Below are 20,572 nucleotides of genomic sequence, written 5' to 3'. Positions count from 1 at the left end.
TTCTAAGCACACAACACTTCTTCTTTGACGGTCCTCACATCGATCTAAAATCTAAAAAGACTTTTTCTTCGATAGGAGAACAGAAGTCATGCTGACGCAATCATCAGCAGCTAAAAATATCTACTAGGCTTTCGAAATCTAATTCGTTAAACTGGCCTAGTTCTTCGTCAAAACTGCTACTTCATTCAGTTCTGCTGTTGACAATTCTTTTTCACATAAAGTGCAGTCTGCAGTGTAACGCAAGGTTAGTCCCGGACTTATCCAAAATCGGAGAGGCATGTTCTCCTATCCTATCATTTATGCATCTTCCTGTCTGGCCGATGTAATTCTTGCCACAGGACATAGGAATGCGATAAACAATCCCTTAGATGCACTCAGAATATGTTGTTCTATGCGCTATTTTGCGGTTTGATCTATTGCGATTTGTCTTGTTCGATGCGCTATTTTGCGGTTTGATCTATTGCGATTCCAATTTACACGCGCACATATACTTCTAGCTTTGTTCGGAGCCGTAGGAAGTATATGAATGCCGTACGTTTTCCCAATCTTCATAATGTAGTGGGCGAAGCCGTGGATATAGGGCACGAAAGAGCTCTCCTTCCTCAGCAGCAGATGTCCATTCTCTATTCTTTGCCGCTTATTCTTTGTCAACTAGCTTTCGGGTATGTTGCATATGACTTTATCAGGAAATCCTGCTTCTATAAGCCTCTCATACTGGTTTAAGAAACTTTGACTAATACTGTGATGGCATGATTTCTTAAGAGCTGAAAACAAAGCAGCCTTCGCTATGCCTCTCTTCACTGTCTTCGAATGATAAGGCGTGTATGGCAGGAATTTCTTTTTCGCTTGGGGCTGATAACTCCAACATGATGTCCAGCCAAGAATTCAAGGCGCAAATCCAGGAACCTTAGAACACCTTCTGGGTGTTCCCTTGTGAACCGAAGATGAGGACAATATTTTAGAAAACGTCCCTACGCTATGTCTCTGAATTCTTCTGTATCACGTCCCTGACACAGCATAAAAAAGTCGTCGACATTACGCATGACCTTAACAAAACAGTTGTCGGTTAATTCTATCACAAGCCGCAAGGTACACATCACTCAAGGCCGATGCCACCCTTGACCAAATACAAGCTTCACTCTTTTGAACTTATAGAAATCATTAATAGATAGCAACGGTTGACTTAGGGTAAGCTCTTAGCAGTTCTAGGAGCGTGTCGATAGACACACCGGCTGAATTTTGGAAATTAATAGCATCATGATTATCAATCGTGTCCCTTAGTACTCTGAACAAACCATCCTGTGGAATTGAATAACACGTATCTTCAATATCTAGTGAAACCCAGATAAAGTCTTCTCATATTTCTTGATGTGAAATATGAACTCTTCGGAATTATTTGTACTAAAATAATCATCCACTTCAATTTGGCTTAAATGCTCCACTAGGTACGAAGAGAATAACATCTTCCAAGTGTCTGCTTCTCTGAAGAAAAGCCTATTGTTGTAGGCGGAGATGAATGTAGAATCTCAGCATAACAGAATACTGGAGGATTGGCAGTCGGTGGAACAAGTAGCTTGATTGCTTGTTGTACCTCATCGCGTATATTGTTGAAAATGGAAGCGGGGGGAGGCTGGAGACGCCCAGTGTGGAGGTGCTGCAATTCTTCCCGAACAAATTGCCGCACAAGCTCACGGAGCGCGTGATCATTGTTATCTCGTAGAAAGCTAAAACAACTGACGACTGATAGTTGGAGGGTGCGGTCATACTGTATGGTAATTCCCCCACGATATGTATGAGGCTCAAATTTGAAGGGACCAATCATTAAAAAGCTGATTAAGACTGGAGAATCTATATTCTAAGAAAGCGGCGCAGCACAAGGAATACGAGTCTGTAATTACAGCCACTGCAGTCTACGGTGGGTCTAGTTTACGCAGAGCAAGCACAACTACCAGAAACTCCTCCTTGAAAATTGCCACGAAATCCAAAATTCGGACAGAAAAAGGCCAGTCTAGAAGCGCACTGCATATTCCAACGCCGGCCTTTTCATGTCATTAAGAGGCATCAATTGCTATTAATATGCTAATTGGAAGGCTTTGTAAATGATCGTCTAATAATCCATTTAAAATGTGAGGTGATAAATGATTTCCTTGATTGGGGAAAATATCATCGTTGATAATTTAAACCAAACGGTTCTAGTAAATTTCGCACCAGTAGTACCAGCAGGGTCCCAGTCGGAAAAAGCTACAAAAACATTTCGTTGTTACAATCGAATTTCTGTGCGGTTTTTGATGGGAAACTTGTGACAACATATCATTCTGTAGTAACAAAAGACATTTCTGTAGTTACGATCAAAAAGTGCTGCCGAACTACAGACTACCGAATTCATAAATCCAGAAAAGGAACGCAATGGCTCCATAGGGTGAAAAAAAACAGCTGCGACTTCCTTGAACTTTATAAAACGTATTTCGTCAAGGGGAGGAGGAGCCTGAAGGGGATGGCAAGACGTTTTGTACTCTCAGTGCTTCAGCCCAGGATACTATACCAGGCCCAGTACCAAGGACTCACGAGGCGACAGTGGGCAGTGTTGGAAACAATAAATAGGGACGCAATACCCACAATAACTGCTTCTCAAAACTTAGCCACATCCCTATTTTTCTTGAATATGTGCTGCTCAACGCATTGACAGAGCTCATTGAACAGCGAGAGGCAACAAATCATATGAAACGAAAATATGTTTTAACGAATGCATCCTTGACCAATTCGGTGGCAAAGCAAACACCTACCATGACTTACCCCTTCCATGGGAGTTCACGACAATTACTACAAACAAAACGCCTAAACTAGGTCGTCAAGATAAGCCGGCATCTCACCCTCTGGTTGATGTACTCCCAGGAGCCTGTATTGCATCTACAGATGCGTCGATTATAGAAAATGGCGGCAGAACAGCAGGTACCAGCCCGACTCACGAAGAGCTAAATACACAATGCATATAAAACAGAACTTCTGGACCCGCTTGTGATGGACATTCATGCAATTCGTAATGCAATGAAGGCTATAAATAAAATAGAGTCCATAATAGAAGCCCACACCAACACAGACTGCTTAGCCACCATAAAACAACTGAAACGAGTGACAAAGAAACTAAGTGTAACCCCGGAGACCAATGCACCTAATAAGAAAGCAAAGATACACTTCAAAATATATTAGACACAAGATAATGCTACGTACGCCAAAAACAGAAAAGTCAACAACCTCACACACAAAGTTCCAAACACTAATGCACCGCCTACTAAGCTACCTTTTGATGCCCGTTTCTTTGTCACCATCCTAGTATCATTTTGGCGGAAAAGTACACGTGCCCTCATCACGCCGTGTACTTACCCCCTCCCTAATAACTTAAGCAGACGGGAGGAGGTATCCCTTAGAAGAATAAGGGCTGGGGCGGCCCTTACCTGTCGGTCAAGTGTCGATAGGACTCTCAAGACACAGGACCGACCATCTGCCCGAAATGTTCAATACTAGCTGCAGAGGCGGATGTTCGCCACTTGCTGTGGACTTGGGCGTCACGAGGGCGTCAAGAACACGGATTCTCCGTGAAGTGGGACTGTCGGTGACGAGGGACGAGGATTTGTTCAAGTGGAAAACAGACAACAAAAGCAAAAGTCTTCTCTTGTTTCTGACTGAAAACGAGCTACAGGACCTTTTATAATATGCCTCATGGCAAGTTCGCGAAAAAAGAAACAAAACTACAAACTACAGATAAGTACTACAAAACTACAGAAAAATCTGATATTTGCGACAGAACTACAGAAAATTTTGTCGTATTTTTGACATGGCGCTGTAGTTTTGTTCGACTGGGGTATGAAACCTAAGCATGTTTACTCCAAAAAGAAAAAAGAAAGAGGTCGGATCACAAGAAAAAAGCTAACAAGGAGAGATGGAAATGTGATTCGTATCTATTCAGATAGTCTGGACTGACAAAAATTGTAATCTAGCTAACAATGATGGAATACGGGTTTCAAGCTAAAGTACATTGTTAGCCACAAGTTTGGGGATGCCAAGGCATTACCTACAAGCTCTTCCTGCTCCAAAAGAACGAGCGGGCGAATTTTGCTTGTAGGTGAACAAGGAAATAAAACCGATCCAAATTCGAAAATTGGTTGCACATAAATTATTAAAAGCGGATCTCTCGACATTCCAGAGAGGGCATTGCTTAACCTGCACATTATGCCCGCCGCACGAGCCCCTTTAGCTGCAACATGGTTAAGGAGAGCCATCTAAGTAAGATTAACATCATCAATAACACTCACACACTTCAAAGACTACTTCAAGAATCATTCATTGCTGAAATATCAGAGAAAGGTTCATAGGATCCTTAATTTTAAATATCAACTACAGCCGTAAAAAAAAAACAATGTAATCCGCATAGACCTACGTGCGAAAGTATTGATGAGCCTGAATCAAGCTCAATAGAATGTTAAAACCACGGGCGAGTGGAGTGCCTCTTGAGGAACACCGCTATTTTGTTGATTGTCTAGCAGAATGAGCACCATTTAATGCACAATAAAATTCTGTTTTGGACGAATTCTGATATCCATCGAACTGAAAATGTGGAAACCGCAGATTCTCTAGTCTTTTGAACAAGATACTCGACTCTGTCATAAGCTTTTGCTAAATCTAGTGTCACCAAAGCAACATGCATTTTCCGGCATGGCCGGTATACACATACGATGCGAGACATTTTGGGCGAAGACCTATTCGACAGGGAGAGAATATGTTCTTTTTTTATACTCTATAACATGTAGAAGTACGACCATTTTAATTACTTTAACCAATTCGAAGGTAATGATTTAGGTATAATATTGTCCAAAGTATAGCCGCCACTATTGTGTTACAGCAAAGGTTTCACTTTGAGTAGTACCCATCCATCATCATCATCATCATCAGCCTGACTATACCCACTGCAGGGCGAAGGCCTCTCCCATATTTCTCCAATTAACCCGGATCTGTGCTAGCTGCATCCACATGTCCTCCGCGAACTTCTTAATCTCATCCGCCCACCTACCTTTCTGCCGCCCCCTGCTACGCTTTCCTTCTCTTGGAATCCAGTTTGTCACTCTAAGCGACCATCGGTTATCCTCTCTTCGCACTACATGTCCTGCCCATGCCCATTTCTTCTTCTTAATTTCCACTAGAATGTCGGAAACTTGAGTTATTTCTCTGACCCACTCTGCACGCTTGTTATCTCTTAATGTTTCCCCTACCATTTTTTGTTCCATAGCTCTGTGGGTTGTCCTCAACTTAAGTAGAACTCTGTTGGTTAGCCTTCACGTTTCAGTCCCATAGGTGAGTACAAGTAAGATGAAACTGTTGTATACTTTCCTCTTGAGCGATACCGGTAAGCTGCTAGTCATAATCTGCGAGTGCTTGCCAAATGCGCTCCATCCCAATCTTATTCTTCTTGTTATTTCCTTGTCATCGTCCGGATCTGCGGTTACTACCTGCCTAAGTAGACATATTCGCCTACTACTTCCAGTACTTCGGTACCTAATGTAAACTGCTGTTTCTTCCCAAGGCTGTTGAATTTTACCTTAGCCTTCTGCATATTGATTTTCAACCCTTCCTTTTTACTTTTCCTGTCTAGGTCATCAATCATTATTTGCAGTTCATCCCCTGAGTTGCTTAGCAAGGCAATGTCATCACGAAATCGCAGATTACTGAGGTATTCTCCATCTACCCTTATCCTTAACTGCTCCCATTCCGAGCCTCTGAATACTTCCTCTAAGCAAGCTGTGAATAGTACTGGGGAGATTGTGTCTCCTTGCCTAACACTTTTCTTTATGGGAATTTTGTTACTTTCTTTATTGCAGAACTGTGGTTGCTGTGCAGCCACTATGTATATCTTCCAGCACTTTCACGTACGGCTCGTCTACCCCCTGATTACGCAATGCCTGCATCACCGCCGATGTTTCAACTGAGTCAAATGCTTTTTTCGTAATCAATGAATGCTATGTATAAGGGCTGGTTATAGTACGAGCATTTTTCTATCACCTGATTGATGGTATGGATATCATCGGTTGTAGAGTACCGTTTTCGAAAACCTGCTTGATCCTTTGCTTGATTTCAGTCTAAGGTTGTCCTGATTCTATTAGCGATTACCTTAGTAAATACCTTATACATACCAGACAGTGAGCTGATTGGTCTGTGATGTTTAAGGTCCTTAGAGTCCCCTTTCTTATGAATGAGTATAATTTTTCGGTTCTCCCATGGCTCCGGTACCGTCGATGACACCAGGCACTGCGTATACAGGATGGCCAGTTTGTCTAGCACGATATTTCCCCCGTCTTTTTAGCAAATATGTAGTTATCTGATGCTCGCCAGCTGATTTCCCCCTTTTCATAGTTTCTAGTGCTTTCTTGACCTCGTCCTACGTCACTGATGGAACGTCTGTTTTTCCCTACCGCCAGTTATCATTACGGCCCTGAATACTTTGGCTGCTGTAGAGATCTGTATAGAACTCCTCGGCTACTTTGACTATCTTGTCCATATTCGTGATGACGTTTCCCGCCTTGTCCCTTATCGCATACATCTGGTTTTTGCCTATAACCAATTTCTTCTTTAGCGCTTTAAGGCTTCCTACATTCTTTACAGCATGCTCAATTTTCGCCATGTTATACTTTCTTATATCAGCCACCTTGCGCTTATTGATTAGCTTCGATATCTGGGCCAATTCCATCTGGTCTGCTGGATTGGAAGCTTTCATACTCTGGCGTTTCTTAAACAAATCTTTCGTCTCCTTAGACAACTTACCGGTATCCGCTCTAACTATCCTGCCGCCTACTTCTACCGCACATTCAGTAATGATATCTTTGAAATTATTGTTCATTGCTTCTAGGGTAATGTCGTCATCCTCGGTTAGAGCTGAATATCTATTCTGTAGCGAGATCCTGAATTCTTCTGCCCTCCCCCTAATTCGTTGATGGATTTCTTTCTTACTAATGTGTTCCGTTCCTTCTTCAGATTTAGGCTAATTCCGGACCTCACCATCCTGGGGTCACTGCATCGCACTTTCCTGATTACCTCTACATCTTGCACAATGGCAGGGGTTGAATTCCTGATTACCTCTACATCTTGCACAATGGCGGGGGTTGAACACATTATAAAGTCAATTTCATTTTTATTCTCTTTGTTAAGACTCTTCCAGGTCCATTTCCGGTTTTTCCGTTTGCTGAAGAAGGTATCCATGATTCTTAGGTTATTGGGCTCTGCAAACTCAGCTAGTAACTACCCCCTGCTATTCCTAGAACCAATACCATAGACACCTACTGCCTTGTCTCTTGCCTGCTTTTCCCTACCTTGGCATTGAAGTCGCCCATTAGTACAGTATATTGTGCCTTTACATTTCGCATTGCCGATTCTACATCTTCGTAGGAGCTTTCAACTGCCTGGTCATTGTAACTACATGTAGGTGGTATAGGCCTGTACAACCTTCAGTTTATACCGCTTATTACGCCTAATTAGGATGACTGCCACCCTCTCAATAACACTATAGAATTCATCTATATTACCCGCTATATACTCATACAAGGAAACCTACTCCAAGTTGTCGCCTCTGTGGTAAGCCTCGATAACACAGTACATGCCCATCCTTCAGTACAGTATATGCCTCATTGGGCCTCCTAACCTCACCAAGCCCTATGACATCCCATTTCATACCCTCTAGTTCCTCTAACAGCACTGCTAAACTAGCTTCACTAGCTAGGGTTCTAACGTTAAACGTTGCCAGGGTTAGTTTCCAATGGCGGCCTGTCCAGCGGAGGCGGGAGATCTTAGCACCCCCTGCTGCGTCACAGGCCTGACCGTCGCCGTGGTCAGTTGTTCCGCAGCCGCTGGTAACTGAGGGCCGATGATTTATGGAGCTTATCATGAGAGTTTGTGGCCCATTACTGCACCAGGTCGGCCAACGCCTGTTCTGGTGAGAGAGTGCGTTGGCGAAGGTGTTCATCGGCATCAGATCGCACCCCAAACCTGTTTATGCAATTCCATCGACACGCGGATTTTTTTTTTTTAATCCGGTGGAGAATTGCGCGGCAGCGGAATTTCAGCCCCGGTCCTCTTGCATGCGAGGGGGATGTTCTACCGCTACGCCACCGCTGCACCTGTGTCCATCCACTAGGTATCGAAAGATGCCTAATGAGTCAATTAGCACTTCTAATAACGAATTAGGAGACACTTCAATTATCACCTTTATCATTTTTTTACTTCATCAGGGCCAAGAGCAGCAGTTGGCAGCCTCATCACTATCGGGGAAAGCTCGAAAAGTGCAATTTGGGGGTTATACTTAACAAAATATAATTGCCCTACAAACATAGAAGTTAAAGAAAGTCCCGAAAAACCGCGCTTCCCCAATTCTTTACCAATTGTTCGTATTATATCGACAGTTTCGGAGTCGAAGCACATGAGTGTATATTTTCCTAGACCGGTATCTTCTTTCGCGATCCTAAAAATCTGAAACATGCGTTTTGGTTATTCCATTTTTAGAGGGTGATCAAGTGCTCAGATCATAATCATATTTTGCCTGCGCGACTGTGGGACTGTGCGTTTAAAAGTAGCTGCAAATATGGATAATCATACCAATTGTTGCGACACTGGATGTGAAGGAGCTTCTTCCATGCAGCCTTTCTTCTTATCTAATCACGCAAACAATCTGTTGCACCGTTAAGTTTTATTCCCTTTTGATACAGGCACGAAGAATTCAGACTTTTTAAGGCAGGCTTTAATGGCCAGGCATTTGCGTTTTGATTTTAATTCTTCTGTAGTGTTACCCACTTGTGCAAGAGTAGAACTGAAAGGTGACTTAAATAGGTTTTAAATAACATTAGACATCAACTGAGAAGTTGGAGTTAAGCGGCAATAACATAACAAGCAATGGGCAGAGAAAGTTAAATCTATCACATATTAACTGTGGGCGCGTACGAACGTAGGTCAATAAGAATTTGTGCAAAAATAGCTATTTCCTGTAACTCAATCCATCAGGTGCAAGCTGCGGCAGAGATCCGTCTTGTAACCCCACGAAACATGGTGAGAATTAGTCTTCAGCTAAAAGGACCGAATTCTGACAATCAGCTATAGTAACAGGTCTAGCAGTCTGGTGTCCTGAACACGACTAGGAAAATAAGCATTCGTTAAAGAAAACACACAGAACCTAGTAACTTCGAAGTCTAATCCAATACCTCGGAAGCTAAAGTAGAACATTGAAAAGAAATTTTATCCCTGTGTTAGAATTTTGAAAAAGTGGTATTAATAACCCTCCACCTCCTGACTGCCGATCATCTTGTTAGAATGGATTGATAATTTTGTAAATGAAAATGTTTTTCAGTTGGTAGTCAAGTTTCTTTCAAAATAATAACACCTTGATTATTTTTTAAAGAAATATAATCTAAATATGTTGTTGATGAAAGAGGCGATCTAGAGTTGCACTGAATAACGCTTGACGCCCTTATGGTTGTGAAATCTGGTCAGCAGCAATTGTCTGCTCAAAAATATTAATCTTTTGGTTACAGATGAACTTTCGCCTTCATGATTATGGCTGATGACGTGGTGAAGAAGGGTTAGACATGGGCGATCTACTGCATTGGAGAATTCGAGTATCTGAGTTCACCATCTTTGCATCATAAGCCTCACCTAATTTTTGAAACTTTTGCATAAAAGGAGCACCAGGTGTGGCAAGAGTGAATGTATATCAAAGCTGTGTTATCTCTCCTCCAGAGGTATATAAAAATAAGAAATTAGCCTTACCAGCCGTAGAATTATCTCGGATTTCAAAGGTAGAAGGGCTGCTGCTTGGGTCCGGAACTGCAAAAGATTACAGAATTCAAGTTTGTTAACACACGGAATAACGAAAGCGTGCAAATACTATTCCTAGGTCCATTAGGGGCTCATTACATGATTACGACTAATGCTATTCCGACGTCTACATCTTCATCTTTAGAGACATTCATATCACGTGATATCTATCTAATCTGGTTGTATCATATGATTACCGTTAATGTTGGCCTAAATTCCCACTGAGTGACGTTATCAGCCTTATTTATCTTATCTTATCATTTTACCAGTAACGGTCACTATCTTATCAGAAACTACTATTTAATGACATGACGTGCATGATTAGCATCAAAGCTTATATAACTTTTCATTCAGTTGCATTATCAGTCTTACATATTTATTTCATGTATCACCCATCACTCTCACTATCTCCAACTTTATCTTTATAATAACTATTTTAAGAGTGATTGTATAAGTAACTACCTTTCTATCTGGTTCGGCTGTATTATTAGTGTTAATGTTGATATCAGTTCCAACTGTTTTATGTTAGCAGTCTTCTCTCACTAGCTTACCTCACAATTATCATGGTTCGCATGACTCTTACGACTTCTTACTATTTTTAGGCTTAGATGCAGCGTTATCTCATTATCATATTTGATGTACTCTTACTATTGTCCTTATCATCGCAATTTCCGATGCATATCTTGTGGTCACACATGTCACCGCTACGCATGCAACAAGAAACGATTCCTCTTTGTAAGCGCAGTTAAAGAGACTTCATAGTCACATGGAACGTCTGGGGCAAACAAGGAATAGGTCGAGCCAGAAACTCCACCGTAATAGAATGAAAAGAAGTCTTACGGAAAATAAATTGTTTGCTTTTCGATATGCGGGGTTTGTTATAACAAATATATTAGTGCATGCTAGTTCTTCGTTAAAGGCAATCCAATAAAAAAGAGACCGACTGACAACAATCTGCAGCCATTGGATCAGACCACATGAGCTCTGCATGTAAACCATGGTATTCTCGATAATCAGTTACGGTAGTGGTGACTCCAGATTATGCATTCAAGATTATTGCTCTTAAAAGCTTCAGCTTCTACTTTTGGCTCATGAGGTCGGTTGTGTATCGAATATGGAAAAGGTGTACAAACTCCGCCTGACATTCTTATCCAAATGTAATGCAGCTGAAACCTCTGAAGCCCGAAGGAGGACTAAAAAAACATCGGTCGTAAACAGAGAGCCCCCGGACAACTTACTGTTGTGCTTAGAAACCCTATTCAATGTTGCTCCCTGTGCCCTTCAGTAAGTGTAAATATGGGACGGAAGTCTGAGTATGCTGCTTACTAGTATATAGATGGGGCTATGGATTATTTCTGCTACCTGGAGTTCTTTACTAAGTACGGGCACATTTTACGTCGCCTCCAAAGAAACGCGCCCGCTGTGGTGGGGACTGACAGTATTCTACCGGCTTAATAGTCAAACCTCTTAACCTTTGCGCCACAACTGCAGGCACGGTGAAGGAAACCAGAAGTCATAAAAAACGTCGTCTTTTGGGCTTCAGGAATAATTTAAAACTCTTTTGGTTTGTTAAAGTACAATAACATCCCACAGTGCTTTGACGTCAATGAAGTTAGGCTTTAACCAAGCATTGCCACTGCAGCCGGGATTGAACCAGCGTTCCTGTTCTCGACAGTCTAGAGTCGTGACAAATACGCCAGTTATTCGTTAAGGACTCTGGATAAACACAACTGTGAGCACGTGAGGTCTTTAATGTCTGCCGGCACCGCACAGCTCACAGGTGTCTTGCAGTAAGTAAATACTTTTCAAGATATTATGCTCAACATGCACGCAAGTCATTTTCATTTAGTTAGCATTCCTCACATCTATCATGCCACAAATTATTAGCCTCATTGCCGATGCAAAAGACGACATTTACGAAGGGCACCTGTTGCAGCTGTATTTATAGATTAAGCGTGATTGAATGCCATGTGAAATATATGCCTTTGTGATTTGAACATCGCCGTTTCCAGCTAGAAGACATGTATTTTGATGCATTTTTCGGTTTCTATACTAGCATTATTCTGCAGAAAAATTTTTTGTGGACGCTTTACAAAGGTCTATAAAGCTACAACGCAGTGCACAGGTCTCGTTCCAGTACTATGCGAAAAAAGAGGTTGCCGTATATGTCCTGCATTTCACTTTCACAGTGAGGACTTTCTATTGCGTCTTTAGTACGGAGACAGAGTCTAACTTCTGAACGAGACCTACATCAAAAGAGCAGATGGTAAGGACAGAAAACACTCTGCTGTTATTGGACTGGCCTGCTGGCGATACAAATGGCTGCTAGGTCAGACCCGCTGTATCGCGAACGCTGCAGGACCGCAGCAGCACGATGCATTAACCTCTGGGAAACGGCAAAAATATTGTGCTTCCAGATTAAGGTGAGTTTGAAACCGTCGTGAAGATGAGTTCTCTCAGAGGGTTTAGGTAGGCCGAAGATCCTATTGTGGCCATTTTGCTGGCGAAGAATTTAGCCTCATAATGAGGGTAATCTTGTGCGATGTCGGAAGCTGGTGGTTTCCAGGTGCAACTTGAAGTCAAACGCATTGGCTTTTTAATGAGAGATGCAGGCTAAAATTTTGCGTTCGAGTTTTGTTGACGCAGTAGTTAAATCTGGGAATTCTTTTCGACGCTTGCAACAGCAACTATTCAGCTTTAGTAGAGCGAATTACGCTTAAGGAATACAGTTGAGCTTGTCCAAATAAATCACGAACGCATCTTGCGGACAGACTGATCGTGTAAAGTGGGTGCCTCCTTGAATAGAATCAGCCATGCTAACGAAGCCCCTTCTGAGCCATTGCTCGCAATTAGGGCTGCCGCTGGGTCGGTAAACTTTTCGGCCAAGTGTATTGCTGTCTGTACTGCGAATCATATTCAACAGTGCTGCATCTCACGCTACGGCAGAATTAGGGGGTCGGAATTGCTTTTAGAATAGACTGTGGTGTCTGACACACACGGTAGATGCGTAGGTACGTTTCGGTGAAAAGCACCTCACTGTTAAAATGTGCTAAAGGTTGGCAGAAGAATATTGCAGCTTACTTATCTCTAATGAATTCTTGGCTTCTTCCGCGATCTTGACAATCTCGTGCGGAGTAGCACCGCCATCAGATCGCTGCCCACGAAATACCGGAGCAATCCTAAAGTGATGATTTACAATGCCTCGCTGGGAAGTGAAAAAAATTACATTGAAATACTTGTTTAGACACTGCTGATTACTCCATGAATGCACAAAAAAGTTTTCGATTTGCAGTGCGTACTTCCACATATTTTCAAAATACATAAAATGGATTGACTTCAAACATAGACGCATTTTAGAGATTTTAACTAACCTTGAGAATATTATTTTAAACTGACTTGTTGCATATACATTGTTATACGCATTATTATTGTAGGTTATATGTCACATGCTTTCTTACTAACGTGATAGATTTTTGGCAAAAAACGCACTTTTTTCATAGGCCGGACTCTGAGCATGACTGCAGCAGGCGGCCTTACTTTTTAAAGGATTATTTTAGAGTGGATTCCAAAACATGCAGCTGTTTTTGCCTGTTATTTCAGAAGCTAGGATGTGTCGAGGGATTACTTACGATCTCCACGCTGTTTTCAAGTCTTTTAATCACAAGCGTAGACTGGAGGTTTTTGTCCTGGTACAAATTTTTTCCTACTTCTTGTCCATATAGCTGCATAGTAATTGGAACACACAAATATGGAATATTTCCACACTTATCTAAGTTAATTTAAGTTTAGATAATTTTTTGTAGTGAGCGCATGGACGTCGTGGTGACTTGACTTCATGCATGCAAGAAATAAAGAAAATGTCAAGGCAGTGGCTTCATGCGGGAAATATTTAGCAACTAGAGATGCCACACATTACACCCATATTATGCGTTTCATAAACCAGAGACTATGGAACAGAAAGTGGTAGGTGTAAGGTTAAGATACAAGAAGCGTGTATATTGGGTCAGAAAAAAAATCGAGTTAATGTCATTCAAGTTCATTCTAGCGGAAATAAAGAAGACATGCATGTAGTGCGCAGAGAGGATAATCGGTGGTCGCTAATGGTAGTAAATTGGATTTTAAGGGAAACAAAGTACATCAGGGGGTGGCGAAAAGTCAGGTGGTGGATTAGGCTAAGACATTCGGATTGGTCAAATCGATGCAGCTAGCATAGGACCGGATTATTTGCAGGAATATGGCATAAGCCTTCGCCCTAACTGTGAGCCCTAAAGTGGATATAGTCATGCTTATGGCGGTGACATTCAGATGATGCAGCCAGAATTGCTGCTTAAGGCTCTTATCGTAGGTCTAACTTTCAATCGCACTTCAGTTGCATTCGTCTTCACTTCTGGAACAAGCACTGCTCAATAGTTTACGCTATTGAAAGCCTTCAATGGCTCATGACTCGCCAGCGTGTCCGTCCGTGCGTTTGTCCGCGTGAAATGTCCCCCTTCTTCTCGAGATTCCACATGATACCACGGGATTCTACTTGTGAAACATCTTGATGAAGTCATCAGAAAAATAAAAATCCTGTATTCACCTAGGATAGAACGTCCATTGGTCCAATCCCCAACCTAGCACTTTAACCAACTGCGTCACGCCCGGGATCGTAAAACTGACATACGTCTTTTTGTGTACAGTGACGATGATAGTGGCGCGCGAGTGACAGATACTGAGCCTTACCTTTCCAGTAAACGCCAGTGAACTTTGATGTGTCCTACTGAGTGCTGGTTGTGTTCGACCAGGGGCACGCTATATGTACCGTGCGCAGAAGCAATGCTCAGGTGTTCGCATTTCGCCACCGCAGATTATGCAGTGCTCGCAGAATTTGTTTCATTTAAAACAAACGCTGCACACATTTTGTGGTCTAGCATAGTAACCTGGTCTACTTTGCTTCGGCTGCGGGGTTGCCTCAAAAACGGTGGGAGGTACACATTCTCCTTTTTTTCACATTCTTCTCTTGACACAGCTGCTGAAAGTATTGCTTGTTGCCAAGCCAATTTGTTTTCGCTATGTGGCACTTGGCACACATATTTTCTCTCCACTAGGCCCGGAATCACCATGGTAAGAGGAGGAGGCACGGAAAAGGTTTAAAAAGGAGGCTCGTCATTAAGTGTGGCTCCTTGGCTCAATGAAGGGAACGAAGAGCGTAAAGCATTCCCCTAGCGCTAAACAAAAGCTTATAATCTCGCCACTTCCCTTATCCTATCCCTCTCGCCACAGCTCGTGCGACGGCTCGTCGTCCATTGCCCTGTTGCAGTGCTTCGGCGTTAGTGACTCCAGCGGTGCCGAGATCTCGAAGATCAGGTCAGAAATAACGAAGCGTCCGCCTAACACCATAGCCACACCCATGAGCGCGTCTGGTATGGCTGTAGACCTGTAAAGCGACGTCACCACCCAGAACATTTAATTTGGCGGCGCTTGCAAGTGGGCGCTTCAAGTGAATGAATGTGAGAACTTTGATTTAAAACAGTATAGACAGTTTAACTCCGCCAACCAACGCAGAACCAAGCGAAATAGTCCAAATCTCAACTACTCTTAATCATTGAAATCATTTCCTACCTAATTAATGGGTTCGCCACGCAAGTACTGGGGGTGAACAAGGTCTATTATCGACTTGGATCAAGTCGATTTTGGTGTCGGTGAATCCAATCAAGACATAAGCAGCGTTTAAAACAAACGCTTTCGCCTCTTGGAGCCTCAGTATTCCGAAGTACCCTCTAGACAATTTTTAAACGGCCACACAAACCCGGGATTTCATAGCGGATACTTCAACTGCTAAATTATGGTACTAATCAGAATTTTGAGCACACAACAGCCGAGTCGTTGTTACAGGGTTGCGTCAAAAGGAGAAACATAAGTAACCTCAAGCCTTCTTTGGAGCGGCGGTAGCTACAAGCCCCGCCCAAAAGCTCATCAGCGCGTGGTGAGCTGGCTGTACACACATTGTTAATATTACCAGCGCGAACAGGAAGGCATACTGCTTACGGAAATTCAAAGGCGAGATGTGCCTCAATCCTAATTGTTGCTGGAATTTTATTGGCTGAAATTTGTTCGGATAGAAACAGGGGCTGCCCATTTTTATACAGCCAGACAACACGCTGTAATCTCGTCATCATCAGCAGCGGCCTGACAACACCTACTGCAAAAGCCTCCCCATATATATTGTTACGGGGTAGGAGTGACCTAGGACGTAGACCCAGTCACAGAGAAACGAACAGTCACTCGAACACCACCAGGCACAGGGACAGGAAACACACTTAATGTGTCCATCCACACCCACATTGACATAAGAAAACACAGGCTACACAGGGAATGGACGATAGCACATGCAGCCACAATATCACACCAATAGGAAATTTAACACAATTCACAGAGAAAGTAAAAATCCGGCGAAAGCCCAGTATATAGTCGAAGTCCGTGGAGACAGACCGGTAGGCAAAGCAATATCAAGTAATGCCGTCCCACGGCAACGGCAGCTCACTGAAATGTAGCTAGGTGTAGTCATTGCTCGCAGGGCGCCATTTCTCGATGACGTCCACCTTGCCCAGCGGGAGGCTGTACTCCCTGAGGCGTCGCGTCGCCCTCTAGAACTCCGGGGGCATGCGGCGGGAGTGATACCGCCATGGGGCTTAGAAGTATGCCAGCATGATCTTGGCGTTGGCGATGATGAGCTTGAAGTTCACGGCGGGCATCTGGAGCGATGCTTCCGCTGGTGGCGCAAACAGCGCAACCGCCTTCTCCGTCATCGCATAGATTATCCCTTCGGCCGAAAGGCTGTTGCCTGGGTGCGAGAAGAAGAGCGTAGGGTACCTGTTGACGCCAAAGCGGATGGTCAGCTGCTCTTCGACCGTGGTGTCCATTTTGGTAAACAGCACCTGCAGGCCCCGCCGCATCAACGTGGTTGCCACGAGGCGTACTCAGGCTCCGACGTTACGCAGTGCATACACATTAGCGCGTAGAAGTTAAAGGAGCATGTAGCGCGTGTTATTGACCACCTGGTCTAAGTTGGACTGATCGAAATTGAAGAAGTTCAGCTCGACAATGACACCCATGGCCTCAGTGTCCACCTCTATTACCGTGGGTGCGATGTCAGGCTCGACCTTCGGCTTCTTGTGCTTGTCCTCACCCCCCTCTACACCCTCCGTGCACGATGAGGAGTCCTCACTGACGGTCTTCCCTTTAACAGTTTGATCTCCTTGGTAACCCTCATCACTGCTGCCCTCTGCGGCCTCGGTCTCCATCCTTGGTCTCTCTCCCTCGGTGCCTTCAGTTTTCGTGGGCTCCTGTAGCCCAGGTGCCAGCTTAGATTTGTCCACATCCAGAGTCGGGTGTTTCATTCCGGTGCATCCATTGAGCTCCAGGTCTATGTCAGCACATGAGACCTTCCCTGCAACCCCTAGAATGAAAATCAAAACTGTTACCCCAGCCTTTAAATTGACCAACTTGATTTTTGGACGCTGTGCTCTCCAGGCACACATCTGTCGAACCAAGTGCTGATCGCGGTGAGCTGCTGCAGGCGCTCTACTTCTGAAGTGGAAGAACCATCCTCCTGTGCCAGGTGGTCGCCCATACTGTGCGGTAGCTGTTGCTTCTTGAGCCATTTCCGCAGCTCCCTCTTAAAGCACACCAGCCACTCCGACTGGGCAAGCCAACCATCCACCTTGACTGCAGGCAACAAACGCTCCAGCAGCTCCTACTTCTTTTGCTCACATTCGGCCAACAATCTGTCTTGCAGGCTCTTGATTTCCTTCGCGTGCCTTGTCTTCAATGTCTCTAGTTCCGTGCCCAACTCCTTAACTTAGGCATCGGCGTTTCATTCGTGTGCCTGCATGGTCTCTTCTTTACCTTTTTTCGCTGACTCCATCTCCTGGTTGGATGTCTGGAGTCTGCCTCGAGCTTCTTGCGAAGCGTGAGGGCTGCCGACCATTGCTTCTGGTCCTCATCCATCTCCGCCTTCAGATCCCACACCTGCTTGGCGAGGGCCCGCCGCTTGTCCTCGGCCTGCTCATCGCGCGTCTGCAGACCACGCTCGTGCTGGGCCTTGAGTGCCTGAAGGCTGACGTCCAGACGCCGCTTGGCTTCGTCGGCCACCTGCTGCTCATCTTCCAGCTCCTTGAGACCTGTCTTCTGTGCATACAGGGACCGCTTGGCCTTTTCAAACTCATGCCTTGCGGTGCTTTGCGAGTTGACCAGGTCATCCTTCTCCAGCTGCAATTGCTTGCGCTACCACTCAAGCTCCTCGAGGGTATCGTTGCGCTTCTCGAGCTCCACGTAAGGGCCAGGATGCGGGTCTCCTTCCCGCGCCATTCCCGCTCGACTATATCCCGCTCGATAGCTAGCCGCTCCGACCCGGCCTTCTCCGCCACCTGCAGCTGGTAAAACGTGCGCTGCTTGTTAGCGGGCTCTGAAACCCTGGCCCTCGGTTTTTCAACCTCTAAGGTGACGTCCTTGACCTCGGCCCGAAGCTGGCGCTTGCACGTGTCCAGCTTGTCGTTGAGGCCCTGCAGTTCCTGGATCTGCCACTGATGGGCGTCCACGTCTTTCTGGAGCCGCGCGCGGGCATCATCCGCCTGTGCGGCTCCCTCGCCCTCCTCATCGGCCTTCTTGAGCTTGGCCTACTGCTTAGGGAGGGTGGCGGCTTTCTTCTTCAGGTCGCGCTCCCGCTCCGCTATTTCATTCCGTAAGTGGGCCTTTTGGCCGGCGGCAGCGGCCGAAAGCGGGTGTGCATTATCCCGCCGCTGCCACCAAAATGTTACCCGGTTGGAGTACATTTAGGACGTAGACCCAGTTACAGAAATAGAAAGTCACTCGCACACCACCGGCTTAATTGTCCTCCACTGCACGCTGTCTCTTCCACGCGCTAGCGCCGCACTTCCTCGTAAAAAACCGCCACCTTGTGCCAGTTGCATCCAACTAGTTCTCGCAGTCTCTCTTTTGCGTCTACTAAAATAAACGTCACCATTTCTTTCTCAATGCTATACCAAGTACTCTGATACATTTGATAAGCCTTTTTTGAGGAGTCAAATATCGGCCCGATTGGTGCGCTTAATAGCTAAAAAAGTACTCAAATACAAGCAGTTTACGCGTAGCGCTAATTTTGAAATGGTACACGACAGGGAATAGATTACTAGTTACTTTGGTACTCATACGCTCAATCTTGTGTAGTTTTCACTCCCAACTTCGACTGCTCTCCAAATAGGTCTGAAATTTCAGAGCTTATAATAATCAGTTGTTGCATTGCAATATTGCAATAAACAGTGTTGCGGTCCACTGTATGCTTCTCAAAAATAATGATGGCTTCTTAATTCCTTTCGAGAGTTGCTAGTTTCTTTGTACTCTGCACCTTCTACCCTGCTTTATATAACTATGAAAAGCATGGTGCTAGAGAAACGTGTGCCTTAAATCCAATCTCTATCCTTACGAGAACCATCCTACACGTTGACCCGTTGAAAGGAAACGCTAATCATATGAGTTAACTTTTGGAGAAGGAGGTGCCTTTAGCCCACTTGCGTTTCTCCTGAAACCCAGACAACGCCAGGTGCAGCCAAAGGAAACAAATGTTGAAAGCGATGCTTGGAAGAAACAAGTTTCAATTTCATCCTGTTCTCTGCTCAAGCGAAATGGCTCAATTATTAACATTTTGTTGCAATGAAGCTTATACGGTTATACTGTGCCGAATGATAAATCTGTTAAGCCGTTTGGCACGCACAGTGGTGAGAATGAAATTGAATTAGATAAATAGGGCCGTTATATATACGTAGCGTGGAGACAAATACGTAACCTAGAATAAAACACTGCGGCTGCATTGTACACACTTCGGAACTTACCTGTAATAGATTTCAGGGCAGGCTCCTTTTTGCAAAACAATATCGTGTCTGAGACCAGTAGGGCCTATGTAATAAACCAAACCCAATCGCAGGACGGTTATCACTTTTTACAGCGAAATTCGGCGCCAGGTTCAAAGTATTTATTCGACAGCATAATTAGCTACAAAACCGGCAGAACTAACTGCATATTTCCAAGTAAAAGTAGAAGCTTTCGAATTTCATGCGTTTAATCCTTGGTCTAGTATCTGTGACTTTTAAGGCCAACAAAATTATGCAGGTGATTTGCCATCAAAACAGGCAACGACGCCTCCTCTCTGCATCTAGTGCTGCAAACGCTACCGATGGATATAACAAGCTGACCCTGCTTAACAAGCTATTAGCAAGCACTGCGGCGAAAGGTAGGGGGGACCTAGACAATTTAGAATGGCGTTTGCAACATGGCTGGATGCCAAACGTTTGCTGCCGCCACCGCTGACAGAAATGGCAGAACCGCCATCGATGACTTGCTACCTCTGAACAGCTCGGCGGCATCAAGAAGCACAAACACGCTTAGCGATCACTGAGCACAGATCTATAGCGTAGATCTGAGGCGCGCCAAGCACTGCGCCACCCCGGGGGGCCAAAGGCTGTCAATTAGTTGCCTTCGACTTTTGAGGAGGAGCTGCTAGCAGGCAATCACTTATTAAACTCCATCGTTTTGTTGCGGATTCAATACTACGCTAGTCGGTGAGCCATATCGCGGAGCCTCCGATGAGCCTAGCTGCGCATGCGCGAGGAGCGAGACGTCCCACGAAGCACGTCTGGAGAGCCGCGCCGGAGCCGCCGCCGACTCCTCAACTGTGCGGGTGACTCAGAGG

General features: G+C 44.5%; 1 protein-coding gene across 1 annotated transcript in view; it reads right to left on the bottom strand.

Annotated features, from left to right (window-relative positions):
- LOC146175040 (A disintegrin and metalloproteinase with thrombospondin motifs like) overlaps positions 1 to 20,572 on the bottom strand; it is a 95,168-nt gene that overhangs the window by 70,796 nt on the left and 3,800 nt on the right. Inside the window, exons 2-4 of the mRNA XM_084584385.1 lie at positions 13,476 to 13,568; positions 12,928 to 13,051; positions 9,799 to 9,855 (exon numbers count right to left, since the gene is read on the bottom strand). The gene's annotated coding sequence lies outside the window, so the exon portion shown is untranslated. The remainder of the gene's footprint in view (positions 1 to 9,798; positions 9,856 to 12,927; positions 13,052 to 13,475; positions 13,569 to 20,572) is intronic.

Source organism: Amblyomma maculatum, chromosome 11 (genome assembly GCF_055883805.1).
Source record: "Amblyomma maculatum isolate TAMU_Amacu chromosome 11, ASM5588380v1, whole genome shotgun sequence".
Classification (NCBI taxonomy): Eukaryota; Metazoa; Arthropoda; class Arachnida; order Ixodida; family Ixodidae; genus Amblyomma; species Amblyomma maculatum.
This window is presented reverse-complemented; position numbering and strand designations above follow the sequence as displayed.